Genomic DNA, 16,025 nt, shown 5'->3' on the forward strand with positions numbered 1-16,025 from the left:
GATGGCGGCTTCCAAAATAAGCGCCATGTTGGTAACATAGTCTCACAGATTTTATCCCTCCCATCTCATACTACTTGAGTTTAAATTTCTGTTTATCAACCTCTTTCTGCTTTTAAAGTGGTGTTCCGTGTCCCGTCCTGTATCAGACAGTATGTCCCAGGAGGGGTGGTCACTATTAAGGGATATGACAAGAACGAAGCATAAAAGTCTAGTAAATATGGGCTCTAAAATGCACACATCCAGAGATACGAGTACTTGTTTATCTTCGCTACTGTGAAACACATCTCTTCTACTAAACAAGCGCTCATGGATTTTGAGGTATGCATTTTAGGGCCTATGTTTATCAAACTTGCTTGCTTCGAATTATCGTACCTGTCCATATCCCTGAATATCTGGGACATCCTGTACAGATTTTCGTGTAATTTAGGACTAATATTTCTGGTGACAAATTGAGATACCGAAACTAGGTTTTTTATAACTTTACGACAAAATCAGCAATTAGATGTCAGTACTGTTGCATTCATTTGGTCAAAAAGAGCTAACAGAGATCTTGTCATCGGTGACATATTATTAAAAGTAGTTTTGAAACATGTCTAAGTGCACATAAAAGCAACGACGTGCTATCGTTCGTATTACTGTTTTGAGATTGTTTTATGCCGCTTGAAGAAAGATTATTTCACATCTGGAAACATATTTCTTTGTGACACATTTACAAAGAATACATAATGAGTGCCGTGCGTCTGAGTGTATTATTACGGAATGCGCAGCAAGCACTCAAAGCCAACGCTAGACAATGTCGCTTACAAGGCACACACTGTTGACGAAAGTAGCATTGCATTACAGTGAAAAGGATAGAACTTGCAATGTATGTGTGAATGTTATAATAATGTTGTAACACGCCAAAATCTCTGGAAGAAAATTTTTTGCTGGAAACAAGTACAGTTAATACCATATTGTATCTATATTGTTCCTGCGTATAGGGGTATTATGGTCAAATGACTAGTTACTGTTCATTTCTAAACGTTCAAGAACTTCAGTATCTGCTATTATGCGATCCTCTGAATATTTGGAAGAACTGAACGTGTTTCCCATTTGTGACAATATCCTGCGAACTTTAATGATGTAAAATTGACAGTAATGCCGAATAAAGTTGATGTACGGACGTCATCATAATTGGCTGGGGAACCATTACAACTTCAGATGAAAGACAAGACCATATCACATCCGGTGGTATCACATGGAGCAAAATGCCCTGTTAATTCAACAAATGTTAACACTGATGGTAGTTTTTGAACATGGAATCATACAGTAAACTTTAAGCAGACATTTTATCAACGCCTCCCCCTACACCATGGGCAGCCAAGAATTTGGCTTGTGAGCTGTGCCCTGGATCTCGTGCCATAGCTCCCGACCTGGCTGCACACTTTCTCCTTCGCCATGCCACACTGTCTGCTCATGTTGAGAGGGAAAAATGGGAAATGCGAACGTTAAAGTTTAAACGGCAATGCAGTCCCATTGCAAACCACTTAGTTTCACGTTTCATATATTTTTAGGGCAGTGAAGACATAATATAATTTATACCTGGTACCACCTGTCACCATACGGCTACAAACAGACAATTTCACAGAGTTTCGCACTAATGTTGCCACGTAATTGTTTAGTGTCATAATCGAAAAAAAGGCCATTCACACATATATGCTGACCGAAATGCAGTATTTTACCGTGATTGCAAACTCACAATGGAGATGTGGAAATTCTTCCTTAAGAAAACAATGTAGAGATCCTTGACAGCTTTAACGTAAAAGGATTTATCTTTAAGACGGGAGTTGCACTGCAGATCAGTCAGACCTACCTGCACATGTACAGTGATACTTTCAACTGAAAGGGCAAACAGTCTCGAAAACAGCTCCAGAACAGACGTACACGCCGGCCGAAGTGGCCGTGCGGTTAAAGGCGCTGCAGTCTGGAACCGCAAGACCGCTACGGTCGCAGGTTCGAATCCTGCCTCGGGAATGGATGTTTGTGATGTCCTTAGGTTAGTTAGGTTTAACTAGTTCTAAGTTCTAGGGGATTAATGACCTCAGCAGTTGAGTCCCATAGTGCTCAGAGCCATTTGAACCATTTGAACAGACGTACGTTTGGCAGTGTCCACGAAATGTTTATACATCTATCCATGTAATTCTTTCAAGGTCACAATGAATACTTCAAACATCGTCTTTTCTGTAGCCCCAATGAGCAAAGGGAACTTGACTGTAATTTTTTTTTCAGAATATGTGTCTCCTACAGTGCAGTTTTCTTTTTAAATTCATCCCCATCAAATCAGACGTGTTATTGGGCGCCTTGAAATATCTTACACTGTGCAGTGTGCAGTCAACTCCACTTAAAATGCGGGGTCTGCAATCCATTATGGATCTTCTAATTTTCAAAATGGTTCAAATGGCTCTGAGCACTATGAGACTTAACATCTGAGGTCATCAGTCCCCTAGAACTTAGAGCTACTTAAACCTAACTAACCTAAAGACATCACACACATCCATGCCCGAGGCAGAATTTGAACCTGCGACCGCAGCAGTCGCGCGGTTCCGGACTGAAGCGCCTAAAATCGCTCGGCCACCGCTGCCGGCTCCTAATTTTCATTCCTGCACTCCTTTTTTCTTTATAAATTCAACAATAGGGAGTTTAAACAGAAAAATCGATCCAGGAATGCCCCTTAATTTAACAAGCGTACTTTTCAATAGTATACGAAGTCTCCATACTGTTCGTTCATTTCCATCAAAAACCGGTGCAACTGACAGTGGAATAACCCGTGCAACTTCAGAAAATGTACTATCCATGGATGCAAATTTAGCGCAAAGTGCTTCTTGATCTACAAGAAATCCTGTCTGTCCATATCTTCTTTATTTTTTTTTTCTTTTGCTCGTTTATTGTCAACTAAAGCTTTAAATTTTTTCTGCATGGTGCAGTAAATGCGGTTTCATAATAAATTTGCATTATCTACTGATTTTGTAACTGCATAACAGTACTGAGAATTCTCTCCCCTCTCTTTTGTCATTCATTTTAAAGGCTTTTGTCAATAGATCTCTCTCTTTATCGTGCAAACAGGCACCAGACCTGTGAACATTCTTCATACCATGAACAAAATAGCGAAGGGTAAACAACGCTGACGCAACGATTCTGCCGAACTGAAGCGAGTCGTGCCAACCGAAAAATGCTGCACTGCATTAATAAACAAAATGATGCGCTGTACTGGGTACTTCCAAGAGGGACCAAGGAAAGCCGAGACAGAGCGAGCCTCGGCCCACACGCGGTATGGCCTCTATCCTACATGGTGCTTCGTGCCGACGTGGCAGACTTAAATCCCGCAAGAGATTATTTAACACTGGGCTACATGATCCCCCGAAGGACGACCATACCTCAGAAGAGGTTCTCAAATCAAAACACCAAGCTCGAAGATTTGAAAAACAGTGAATCGCACCAGAAAGTGTGTAGCGCCTGTCAAAACTAATGTCATAAACTGTGACTTAAAAGGCGAAGCATACAACAAAAGGGACTGTGGTGAAGTCCAGGACATGGAACATTATCAGCGATGTCCCAACTGCTCAGAAGATGTACGTTCCACTACATGTCGCGTGAAAAGAATGAGGCATTGGACATGGTCCGATACCTGGCTGAAAAACTTTAAAAGAAGTTTTCTGGACATGAATAAGTAAAATAAGTATACATGGAACATTTTAGTAACTTACAAATAAACGTTGGTGACATATAACTGTTTACGCCCACTGGGCGTCAACACACTTGAGCTGCTCCTACTTGAAGAATGAAAGACTGTGTATGCATCAGCCCCAGCTGATACGCATTTCTGGCAGTTTCTTTCTACAACAAGTCATGTACATAATATGGGTAGTGATGAAAAACGCTGCGATACAGGATGTGTAAAAATCTTTCTCTTTACCTCCAGTCAGTGAACTCAAATGTCTATTAATATTTGCTTTTTATCGCTATCTGTAAATAAAGAGAAAGTTTTCTATGGAATTAGGTTGGAAAATAGACAGTTTTGTACCATAGACTGCAAAACATTATTCGAAACCGTTGAAATGTACCAAAATGAAGCTTGTGGGCAGCTTTTACGATATGAGAGGCAGATCTGGATGACATAGTGTGACATGCTGCTTGTAATTTACATCGTCACTGGCCTGTACCTCCGAATCCAGCGGGATTACAAACCAATGACATATCGACTACTTTTTAAGAGAAAGACATTTAAAATTTACAAATATACAGGATAGTCCATTGATCGTGACCGGGCCAAATATCTCACGAAATAAGCGTCAAACGAAAAAACTACAAAGGACGAAACTTGTCCAGCTTGAAGGGGGAAACCAGATGGCGCTATGGTTGGCCCGCTAGATGGCGCTGCCGTAGGTCAAACGGATATCAACTGCGGGTTTTTAAATAGGAACCCCCATGTTTTATTACATATTCGTGCAGTACGTAAAGAAAAATGAATGTTTTAGTTGGACCACTTTTTTCGCTTTGTGATAGACGGCGCTGTAATAGTCACAAACATATGGCTCACAATTTTAGACGAAAAGTTGGTAACAGGTAGATTTTTTAAAATTAAAATACAGAACGTAGGTACGTTTGAACATTTTATTTCGGTTGTTCCAATGTGAACTTATCATTTCTGAAAACGCATGCTGTTACAGTGTAATTACTTATAAATACCACATTAATGCAATAAATGCTCAAAACGATGTCCGCAACCTCAATGCATTTGGCAATACGTGTAACGACATTCCTCTCAACAGCGAGTAGTTCGCCTTCCGTAATGTTCGCACATGCATTGACAATTCGCTGACGCATGTAGTCAGGCGTTGTCGGTGGATCACGATAGCAAATATCCTTCAACTTTCCCCACAGAAAGAAATCCGGGGATGTCAGATCCGGTGAACGTGCGGGCCATGGTAGGGTGCTTCGACGACCAATCCACCTGTCATGAAATATGCTATTCAATACCGCTTCAACCGCACGTGATCTATGTGCTGGATATCCATCACGTTGGAAGTACATCGCTATTCTGTCATGCAGTGAAACATTTTGTAGTAACATCGGTAGAACGTTACGTAGGAAATCAGCATACATCGCACCATTTCTGCTACTGCTGTGCGGATTAGCCGCGACAGCAGCTAAAACACCTACTTGGGTATCATAATTTGTTGCAGGTCGTGGCTGACGTTTCACATGTGGCTGAACACTCCCAGTTTCCTTAAATAACGTAACTACCCGGCGAACGTTCCGGACACTTGGATGATGTCGTCCAGGATACCGAGAAGCATACATAGCACACGCCTGTTGGGCGTTTTGATCACAATAGCCATACATCAACACCATATCGACCTTTTCCGCAATTGGTAAACGGTCCATTTTCACACGGGTAATGTATCACGAAGCAAATACCGTCCGCACTGGCGGAATGTTACATGATACGACGTACTTATACGTTTGTGATTATTACAGCGCCATCTATCACAAAGCGAAAAAAGTGGTCCAACTAAAACATTCATATTTCTTTACGTACTATACGAATATGTAATAAAAATGGGGGTTCCTCTTTAAAAAAAAAAACGCAGTTGATATCCGTTTGACCTATGGCAGCGCCATCTAACGGGCAAACCATAGCGCCATCTGGTTTCCCCCTTCAAGCTAGACGAGTTTCGTTCTTTGTAGTTTTTTGTTTGATGCTTATTTCGTGAGATATTTGGCCCGGTTACTATCAGTGGACCATCCTGTATATAATGCTGGAATACTGAGATATTATGTATAACACAAATATGTTTTAAATCAACTCATCGCAGCTGTATGATTTCTTCGTACCACAAACTGAAACGTTTTTGTCGGCTGCTTTTAGTGTCTGCTAAAGCCATCAGTAGTTGCTTTAACGACAAGTATAGCTGCAGTTGTTCAACTAAGTTACATCTGTCAATCTCATATGCCGATAACATTTTTCTTTTCGTGCACGCTAATGGAACGACACAACATGTAGTAACATTTCGTCTTCTGTTTTTCTATATCTCTTCTAGATACTTTCCTAAAATATCAGCACCATGTTCTTCCATCGTAGAGCACAGCGTAGTGTGGTAGAAACCATCTGTCGTACATACAATAAACTTTACTGAAAGCAAACATAATACGATCTGTGTGCGGTTATAATTCATAATTCGATTTATTTTTTGAAATGTTTATTCTCTTTGAAATTGTATTATAAAATTGCACTCATGACTTCTATGCGTGAAAATTATTTAATGTATGAATATTATCAATGGTCAAGAATAGGAATTGAAGTCAGGTGAGTATTAACTTTGCGGTACATTGTGATTATTAGTGAAGAGGTCGTGCCTTCGAGTGGTAGGACGTCAACAGCAAATTACTCGGATCAGTTATCTTCCTTGACTGATATCAGTTGTGTATATCTTTATCCATTTGAGTCCACAGCACGCAGAAAACACATGAAACACAGCCAGACTCCACTGTAAGCAACCTCTCTTTAGCATCGTCAGGATGATCTGGTCAGTCCAGAGCACCATCAGCCCCCTCCTCACAGTTCTGTTTTGATGTGGCGTTTTACAGACTGCCATTTGCTGTTGGTTGCCAGTAAAGGAAATGTCTCTGGTACTGAGCATGAAACTGATTCTAAATCTTTTATTAGATGAAACTTGATCTTGTAGAGTCCACAAAATTGTGTCACACTATAAAAAACATTGTTATGTCGATTTCCTTTCTGTCGGTGTTACGTCAAGTAACTTTTAACACAAGATATGTAGGAGAGGACATCGGCTGTAACCTTGCTGAAGGAACCGTTTTGGCTGTCGTTTGAAGGGAATTCATGAACTCATGGACAACTTAAACTAATACTACTGGATAAGGACCTAAGCAAAATTATTCAAGCCTTAATCACTGCACCATCTAAATCGATGCATTCAATGAAATGTCGTGTGGCGAGGGTCTGCCGGCGGGGAGACCCGATCGCCTGGTGCAAGTCTGAGGTAACGCCACTTCGGCGACTTGCTCGTCGATGAGAATGAAATGATGATGATGAAGACCACACAAACACCCAGTCCCTGATGGGAGATAATCTCCAACCCAGTTGGGAACAGAACCCGGGTCCCCCGGCATGCCAAGCCGGCGAGCTGTCCACTCAGCCACGGCGGCGGACGGTAGATTCAATGAGTGTCCCAGACAAGGTTGTTGTTGTTGTGGTCTTCAGTCCAGAGACTGGTTTGATGCAGCTCTCCATGCTACTCTATCCTGTGCAAGCTTCTTCATCTCCCAGTACCTACTGCAACCTACATCCAGACAAGGTATAAGTTACGTTCCTGGAGACAATAAATTATAATGTCCAGAGTGATTAAATTCAAGTTGCCTTCTGTGTCCAGTGAAGCCTCGTTGCTCACTGTGTTCTATAATACAAACACATACATTGCAACAATAACACAGAAGTCCCACATTACGAAGATATGTTATCCTGATCATCATTACAAAAGGTGTGAATACTTAATTGTGAACAAGTCTCTCCATTAGACGTGTGGCCGTATGGCTTTCGTTATGAATCATTGCCTAGTCAACACTGTAATAAGTGGCAGGTACAACCTTCCAATAGGTAATTATTGTAGGATTGTGAGGAAAAGGTGACAAGATTTGTCAACATCTGATGAAGCAGCGCTTGAAGCTCATAATAAGTGGCTACTGATCGGAGGAGGCATGGTTTTAAACGGTTTTGTACCAAGTCTATTTTTAATTGCTGATACCAGCAAGACCAGTGTGTCTTGATGGTAGCGAAACACCACCAGACTTGGGAACATTCAGTAGAGGAAACTCTGTAATAGTGACAGTGCTAAAAAATCGATTCATACTAGCCCTTCTTTCTCATTTGGCAGGTATATAAATCTGTCGCAGTGTCTGTGGCCATCATGGTTACCAAGTGTTCCGTAGTGATGCGACTTCGTTACAGTACGTGAAATCTATATAAAACACGAACTGCAGATGGAAAATCAGAATCCATAATACTGCCGACCGATGTGGCCGAGCGGTTCTAGGCGCTTCAGTCCGGAATCGCGCCACTGCTACGGTCGTAGGTTAGAATCCTGCCTCGGGCATGGATGTGTGTGGTGTCCTTAGGTTATTTAGGTTTAAGTAGTTCTAAGTCTATGGGACTGATGATCTCAGATGTTAAGTACCATAGTGCTTAGAGCCATTTGTAAAATACTGTAACAAGATGCACCCTTATACTCTGGCGTAAGCACTGCATCAATGAGAGTCGGGTGTGTCTACAATCTACTCAACGAAACAAATTGGCAACTGTAGATATCAATTCCAATTCCGATAACTATTACAGCCGCGTGGAGTGGCTGCGCAGTTTGAGGCGCAATGTCACGGATTGCGCGGCCCCTCCCCCTGGAGGTTCGAGTCCTCCCTCGGGCGTGGGTGTGTATGTGTTGTTCTTAGCATAAGTTAGTTTAAGTAGTGTGTAAGTCTAGGGACCGATGACCTCAGCAGTTAGGGCCCTTAGGAATTCACACACATTTTTAACTATTACAACTGAAGTAATAGTTACCTCCTTCACATTCGTTTGTGGGTAGTATGAATGATGAAAGGTGACGAATATAATTGGTTAGTCTGCATTAGTAGAAGGAGTGTTGTTTCCCGTTGCTTATGCAAGAAACATTTGACCATGGCTGTAAAGAAAATCATGAATAATACGTTTAAGTTGTGTTAATTGTTGTAATAAGTAATGTTATTTTGGTGCTGAAATCAAAACTGGGCGCTCTTTATCGTTTATTGGCACTTCCTCAAGCTATGGCAGAAACGTAGTATAAAATAAGGTACTGATAACTAAATAGTAGAAGTAAGGAGTAAAAATATGTCTTTTGATACTGTCGACCTGTTCCTAGTTAACATAGTCACAAGTGTATTTGAGTGAGGTAAATTGTACGAGTTTCTGCTCCCGTTGTGTTTCCTAGCACAACAATTCTCGAAACAAATGCTTTTGATTAAAGCACTGAGCAGGTAAGCACTAATAAATCTATGAAAAAGCGTTTCGAAAAAGGCCGCTTACTGTAGCATTAAGACTTGCGGAACTAAAATTGTTGACACTGGTATTCAGTCCACGGTGAACTAAGTGATTCATTAACAAAGAGAATAATTCTGGGTGTTCGAGGAAGAATGGTCAGTATTGGAGAATATGATAGGAACGATCATTGGAAGCAAAAAAGTGCAGTAAAAAAAATGGCTCTCAGCACTATGGGACTTAACTGCTGTGGTCATCAGTCCCCTAGAACTTAGAATTACTTAAACCTAACTAACCTAAGGACATCACACACATCCATGCCCGAGGCAGGATTCGAACCTGCGACCATAGCGGTCGCGAGGTTCCTGACTGTAGCGTCTAGAAACGCTCGGCCACCCTAGCCGGCAGGTGCAGTAAGTATGGGCTCTAAAATGCATACCTTAAGATCTGTGAGCGTTTGTTCAGTAGAAGAGATGTTTCACAATAGCTAAGACGAAAAAATTTACGTAATTCCTAAGGTGGGTACTATAGAGCCCATGTTTACAGGACACTGTTTCTTGTTTTGGTCCGTACTGCCATTTCTCAAAACATGGAAAGCAAAGAGCTTGCTGTAAAAGAGATTTTTTTTTTCAGAGTATGGAAGATGAAGAAGTACTCACATCTCTTAACTTATGCATTTTAGAGCCCGTACTTCCTAGACGTTATTGCTTCGAATGATCGTTTGTGTCATATGCCTGAATACAGATCATCCTTCCTGGGGCACGCTCTATTTTACACTCCTGGAAATGGAAAAAAGAACACATTGACACCGGTGTGTCAGACCCACCATACTTGCTCCGGACACTGCGAGAGGGCTGTACAAGCAATGATCACACGCACGGCACAGCGGACACACCAGGAACCGCGGTGTTGGCCGTCGAATGGCGCTAGCTGCGCAGCATTTGTGCACCGCCGCCGTCAGTGTCAGCCAGTTTGCCGTGCCATACGGAGCTCCATCGCAGTCTTTAACACTGGTAGCATGCCGCGACAGCGTGGACGTGAACCGTATGTGCAGTTGACGGACTTTGAGCGAGGGCGTATAGTGGGCATGCGGGAGGCCGGGTGGACGTACCGCCGAATTGCTCAACACATGGGGCGTGAGGTCTCCACAGTACATCGATGTTGTCGCCAGTGGTCGGCGGAAGGTGCACGTGCCCGCCGACCTGGGACCGGACCGCAGCGACGCACGGATGCACGCCAAGACCGTAGGATCCTACGCAGTGCCGTAGGGGACTGCACCGCCACTTCCCAGCAAATTAGGGACACTGTTGCTCCTGGGGTATCGGCGAGGACCATTCGCAACCGTCTCTATGAAGCTGGGCTACGGTCCCACACACCGTTAGGCCGTCTTCCGCTCACGCCCCAACATCGTGCAGCCCGCCTCCAGTGGTGTCGCGACAGGCGTGAATGGAGGGACGAATAGAGACGTGTCGTCTTCAGCGATGAGAGTCGCTTCTGCCTTGGTGCCAATGATGGTCGTATGCGTGTTTGGCGCCGTGCAGGTGAGCGCCACAATCAGGACTGCATACGACCGAGGCACACAGGGCCAACACCCGGCATCATGGTGTGGGGAGCGATCTCCTACACTGGCCGTACACCACTGGTGATCGTCGAGGGGACACTGAATAGTGCACGGTACATCCAAACCGTCATCGAACCCATCGTTCTACCATTCCTAGACCGGCAAGGGAACTTGCTGTTCCAACAGGACAATGCACGTCCGCATGTATCCCGTGCCACCCAACGTGCTCTAGAAGGTGTAAGTCAACTACCCTGGCCAGCAAGATCTCCGGATCTGTCCCCCATTGAGCATGTTTGGGACTGGATGAAGCGTCGTCTCACGCGGTCTGCACGTCCAGCACGAACGCTGGTCCAACTGAGGCGCCAGGTGGAAATGGCATGGCAAGCCGTTCCACAGGACTACATCCAGCATCTCTACGATCGTCTCCATGGGAGAATAGCAGCCTGCATTGCTGCGAAAGGTGGATATACACTGTACTAGTGCCGACATTGTGCATGCTCTGTTGCCTGTGTCTATGTGCCTGTGGTTCTGTCAGTGTGATCATGTGATGTATCTGACCCCAGGAATGTGTCAATAAAGTATCCCCTTCCTGGGACAATGAATTCACGGTGTTCTTATTTCAATTTCCAGGAGTGTATTAGGCATATTTTCGAAAGCAGCTATCAATAAAATCAGCGAGTCGTCTTAAGCAACAATGGTATTAATTAAGCCTCTATCTTGTACTGCCTCCAAACACAGCAGAAACATCATAGGTGCAACGTCAGCTATATGGATGTTTCTTATTCACCGTCCATAATTGACTGAGACAAGTCTCTATGTTTCGTCAGTTGTGTGAATGTTTTCACTCAGTCTCTGGGATTGCGTAATTTCACTTATACACTTTTTTTCAGCGTTTTCTATTATACAGGGTGAACCACAGCTCCATCGACAAACTTTCGGTGGTTGTCCAGGGATAGCTTCTGAGTGCTTTCTTGTAAGGCACACACGCTCTCTGGCGACTTGTTACAGAATTATTGCACTTTGTCTCGACGACAATGGATTGGTCGCGGTGGTCCTGTTACATGACGAGCTCGGTCACCGGGTATGACAGCAACGGACTTTTTCCTCTGGGAGCATGAAAAGAGTTTAGTTTACGGACTACAGTCGATACTCGCCCGGAGCTTATTCTTACGATTATCGCAGTAGCGGTAGTAGAACGCTAAATTCCTGGAATTCTTGAGCGTGTGAGACAGTCAACGGTGCGTACCTCTACTCTCTTCCGATATCATGGTTGTCGAAATTTTGAACAATATCTGTAAGAGAACGGTCCTGCATTTGTTACGTGCTGTACTGTACACTGACAAAACAGACTGAACAAAATGTGATAAAATTGTACGTGTTTCGTGTGAAGGCTGTTCTATTACTCTGATTTATGGTTTACATTTTGGTTATTGCCTATTATAGGATTCTTCACAGTTGTGAAGATATTTTCACAGAAACAAGGGTGACTGAGGTAACAAACCGAATAAATCACCAGTGCATTATTGCTCTGTAACAACTGAAGACCTTGGGACCGTTATACGAAAATACTCGAAAGATATCCCTGAACAACCTCTGAAAGTTTGTCGGTGGAATTCTGGTTCACCCAGGACACGAAGCATAACCAAGTTTGTCAAGTTTTTAGACATATAACTTTACCTTTCTTACTACAAGGAGCGACGAATAAAAAGCATATTTCCAAAAATATTAGTTTTTTTGATGGGGGGAGGGGGGAGACATCATTTTACGTATTTTACGTTAAGAAACTCTTAGCAGACCATTACTTGATACTGCACGAAATGTGAACACCAACAGATGTTCTGAGAGCCGCTTCATATTAACCCCCTTCCACCCTATCCCACCATTCCTCCTCGTTATCCTCCAGAAATTTTCGTACGGAAGGGGACGCACGCAGCACTGCCGTACCAGGTGAGCAGCCATTCACAGAAGGAGCGGACAGCACGCGCCACCTCTCCGCTGCTGCTGCTACCCTGGTCAGTGGGGGGACCGCAGGCGACGTCACAGCGGTCCAGAAGGGTGCGTGAAACCGCCAGACTGTTTTACTTACAGTGATGGCTAGAGATAAGCTTAACTGGAAAATGAATTAGTAATATATATGCCCGTAAAATACTGGCCTGACCACTTTTCAGTGGCTTTGAAATATAAACAGGTTTGTTTGCGTCACTGATTTGTACATACATAACCACAATATATTTACCGTTGAAACATATAAATGGCTCAAGAATTGTTTAAGGACTGGTTTAAAATAATTTTTAACCATCTCATCTTTTTAATAAAACAGAACGCAGTCATTAAAATGTGGCAGTGTTCCTTCCTTCTTCATGCACCAATAAGGGAAATTTTGTACTCAGCTTTGTGCCGCCAACTACACACCAAATTAATTTGAATAATGCTTACTTTAACATTGGCATACCCTTCATGGTACTACGTCAGCATACTACTGCGCATTAGTTCAACGAATGAAAGTCCTACCGACTGGTTTCACGCAGAACAATGAATGAATAGCTCTGTCAACTAAACCACCAAAGAGCTTTTTCATTTGAGAGAACAAATACATGACTCGACCGACAGAAAATCTACAGACTGGTTTTATTTGAAGGGAAAGAAAGAATAATTTAGTCAGAGTGCAAAACTGTAACGGGCTGTGTCGCTTTTTCCCAATCGACTGGCGCAACTGACTGATTTCACTCAATAGAAATAAGTGGATAATAATCTATCTCGTATGTAAAACTAAGATCGACTGTTTTCATACAGTTGTTCTTGTAGAATGATTTCATTCAAAAGGATGAGTAAATAATTCGACTGACACACAAAACTATAACCGAACGATTATTTTCCAAGACCCGTCTAAATGGATTATTTTCATTTGGTTGTTCCTATCATTACCCTTTTGTCGTTTAAGAATAGTATTAAACAACTTAATTTGAAAGTTATGAACTGAGTGAGCAAGTCATTGAAAGATAATGGATGTGATATCAATTGTCGGCTGCTGAAGCCTATGCGGTATAGTTGTCTCCGTAGATTCATCGTAGAAATGGGTTCCTGACGTCCAACATTCAAACCCACGGCCCGTATGGCTCTGTGAAGACGAGGTGACGTCTGTTTATCAAACATTTGTGGTACCCCTATGCTGCAGTTCATGACTGTGGAAACATTGTCTCTGCGATACTGAAGACCCATCCTAGACATTGTCTTCTGAAACCCGAATTCTTCCGTAATCTACTGCCGAGTTCACTATACACCTATCTGTAAGAGATGCCCGGATATCGTGTCTATATGGGTGCCACACATCGCATGTAGCTGCAACATTCCTGTATCATATGCGTAAATCTTCAAACATGATAACACTTCCCATGATTTTCGTCCTGTCAGCTTGCAAGATAGTTGTAGCTATCGTGGTTACGCTCGGTGTTCTCAGAAATCCGAAATTAAATATAAGCTCACAATGAAATGAACGTATGGCAGTTTTGGCCGGGAAATCCCATGTTGGGTTGTTTGATTGCTTAAGGCAAGTCTTTTTATTTGGCGCCACCTGCGTGTCGAGGAAAACCCAACATTCAGTCCCCAAGCGGATAAAAGCCTGCTTCTTTCATTCTCTTCCTCTCTCGCTCTTCATCTCTCTTCTTTCTCTCTCTCTCTCTCTCTCTCTCTCTCTCTCTCTCTCTGTCTCTCACGCTATTTTTTTAAAGGAAGTAGAGTGGTCAGCTTCAGGCTGATGGATACAGCGTCGACAGGAGTCAAAACCCGAGACCTCGCCACGATGCCTCTCCTTCTCTTTCTTCTGCAACAGAAACGCAGGTTAAACAATCTTTGTTCGTCTAATTGTTCCCTCCTAGGGATAAGAAAACTAACTAAAAGGCAAAAAAAAAAAAAAAAATCAGAGCACAAATACAAAGTAAGGGCCGCCAATCCAACGGAACCAACATTAGACACTACATTCACAGTTACTAGCGACAAGACGTCAGCGGATCTCTCCAAACGGCCTTTGGGGCTGGGCACATCTTCACGAAGAAAGTATCCGTATCGTCCTGCCACGTTTTTCAGTCCGTAAAACTGAGAACCACGTAAGATTACCTGGCACACCCCAGTTTTGGGAAGGATCTAGGAAGAAACTACCCAGATAATTAGCAAAGTATTCGAGGTAGCGCGGGTGGAGTCGAAGACGGGAGGATCGTTCCAATAAAAAGGTCCCAAAATCGACAAAGTGTTTGTCACAATCCCAGTAAATGTAAAATATGGTCAGACCTTTGATTCATGTGACAGCATACATCTTATTACATGCATAAAACGTCATATCCGGCAAGAGAAGTCAGGTCACAGTTACTGCATTTCGATCATGCATTGAATGAAGACCAACAACAGTCTCTTCAACATCCACACTTCCATGGCTGACCCACATTCCACATTCATCCATATCAGGTGTATGGACTGGAGACATAATGAAGAGTCTGCCATACAAAGGGAATGGAATCCCTGGCGATTCATATATTTGTGGTTGACCACCAAATACCAAGCTGCTCTTGCGTCCGAATCGAGGAGAGTGCTGTGCAATGAAACGTCAAACCACCCGGCAGGTAACAACCGGAAAACGGCTTTCAAACAGGTTCTAGGGATGGCTTCACGTCATCCAGCAACAAATGCTCACTCAGCTGGTCAGCGTTGACGCAACTGAAGTCCACAGGAGACTCCTTAATGTGAGGTAATGTAGGAGAACTGTGCGCCACTTCATCGGTGGTAACTGAGAGGTGGGACCAAGTTCTTCGACAAGAGTTCCAATAAAGCTGCGCTGGCGATGAGTTCACATCTTCATCATTGTGACAACATACACTGACGGAAAAAAAATCGCAGTACCAAGAATGAGTTGTGTGAAATAAACGATAGCTGGCGGGAATGTTTCTACATTTGGGAGACGATGTCTATTTAAATTTCGCGAAAGTCGCGTAAGAGTATCATCACTATGAGGATACCAATCACGTTTGCTTTAAATACATGCTGTAACGGTCGTAGCGTTTGAGATCGAAAGTGGTGAGTTGATGTTAGTCAACAATACTTCTAACGAGACAAAGAAGACATTATCAACACCTAACTGAGTATTAACAATATCGGGTAATATGTCTACGAGAAGTTGGATGCTCCTTCTGCGATACTTCAAAAAGACTTGACAAGAAAGTAACCAATGTACATGGTTGCTGGCAGCTGTGGTCACGGGAATGTACGGTAGAAAGAAGACTAGGTTCCGGACGACGAACGCGGCGCTACCGAGAGGCATGAGCATTGTGTTCGGCGTATGGCCTTGGCACATTGTACTGCATCTGCAGCAGCAATTTCAGCAGCATTTGGCGCCACAGTGTCTCAACAAAC

The sequence above is a fragment of the Schistocerca serialis genome, chromosome 3 (genome assembly GCF_023864345.2).
Source record: "Schistocerca serialis cubense isolate TAMUIC-IGC-003099 chromosome 3, iqSchSeri2.2, whole genome shotgun sequence".
Classification (NCBI taxonomy): Eukaryota; Metazoa; Arthropoda; class Insecta; order Orthoptera; family Acrididae; genus Schistocerca; species Schistocerca serialis.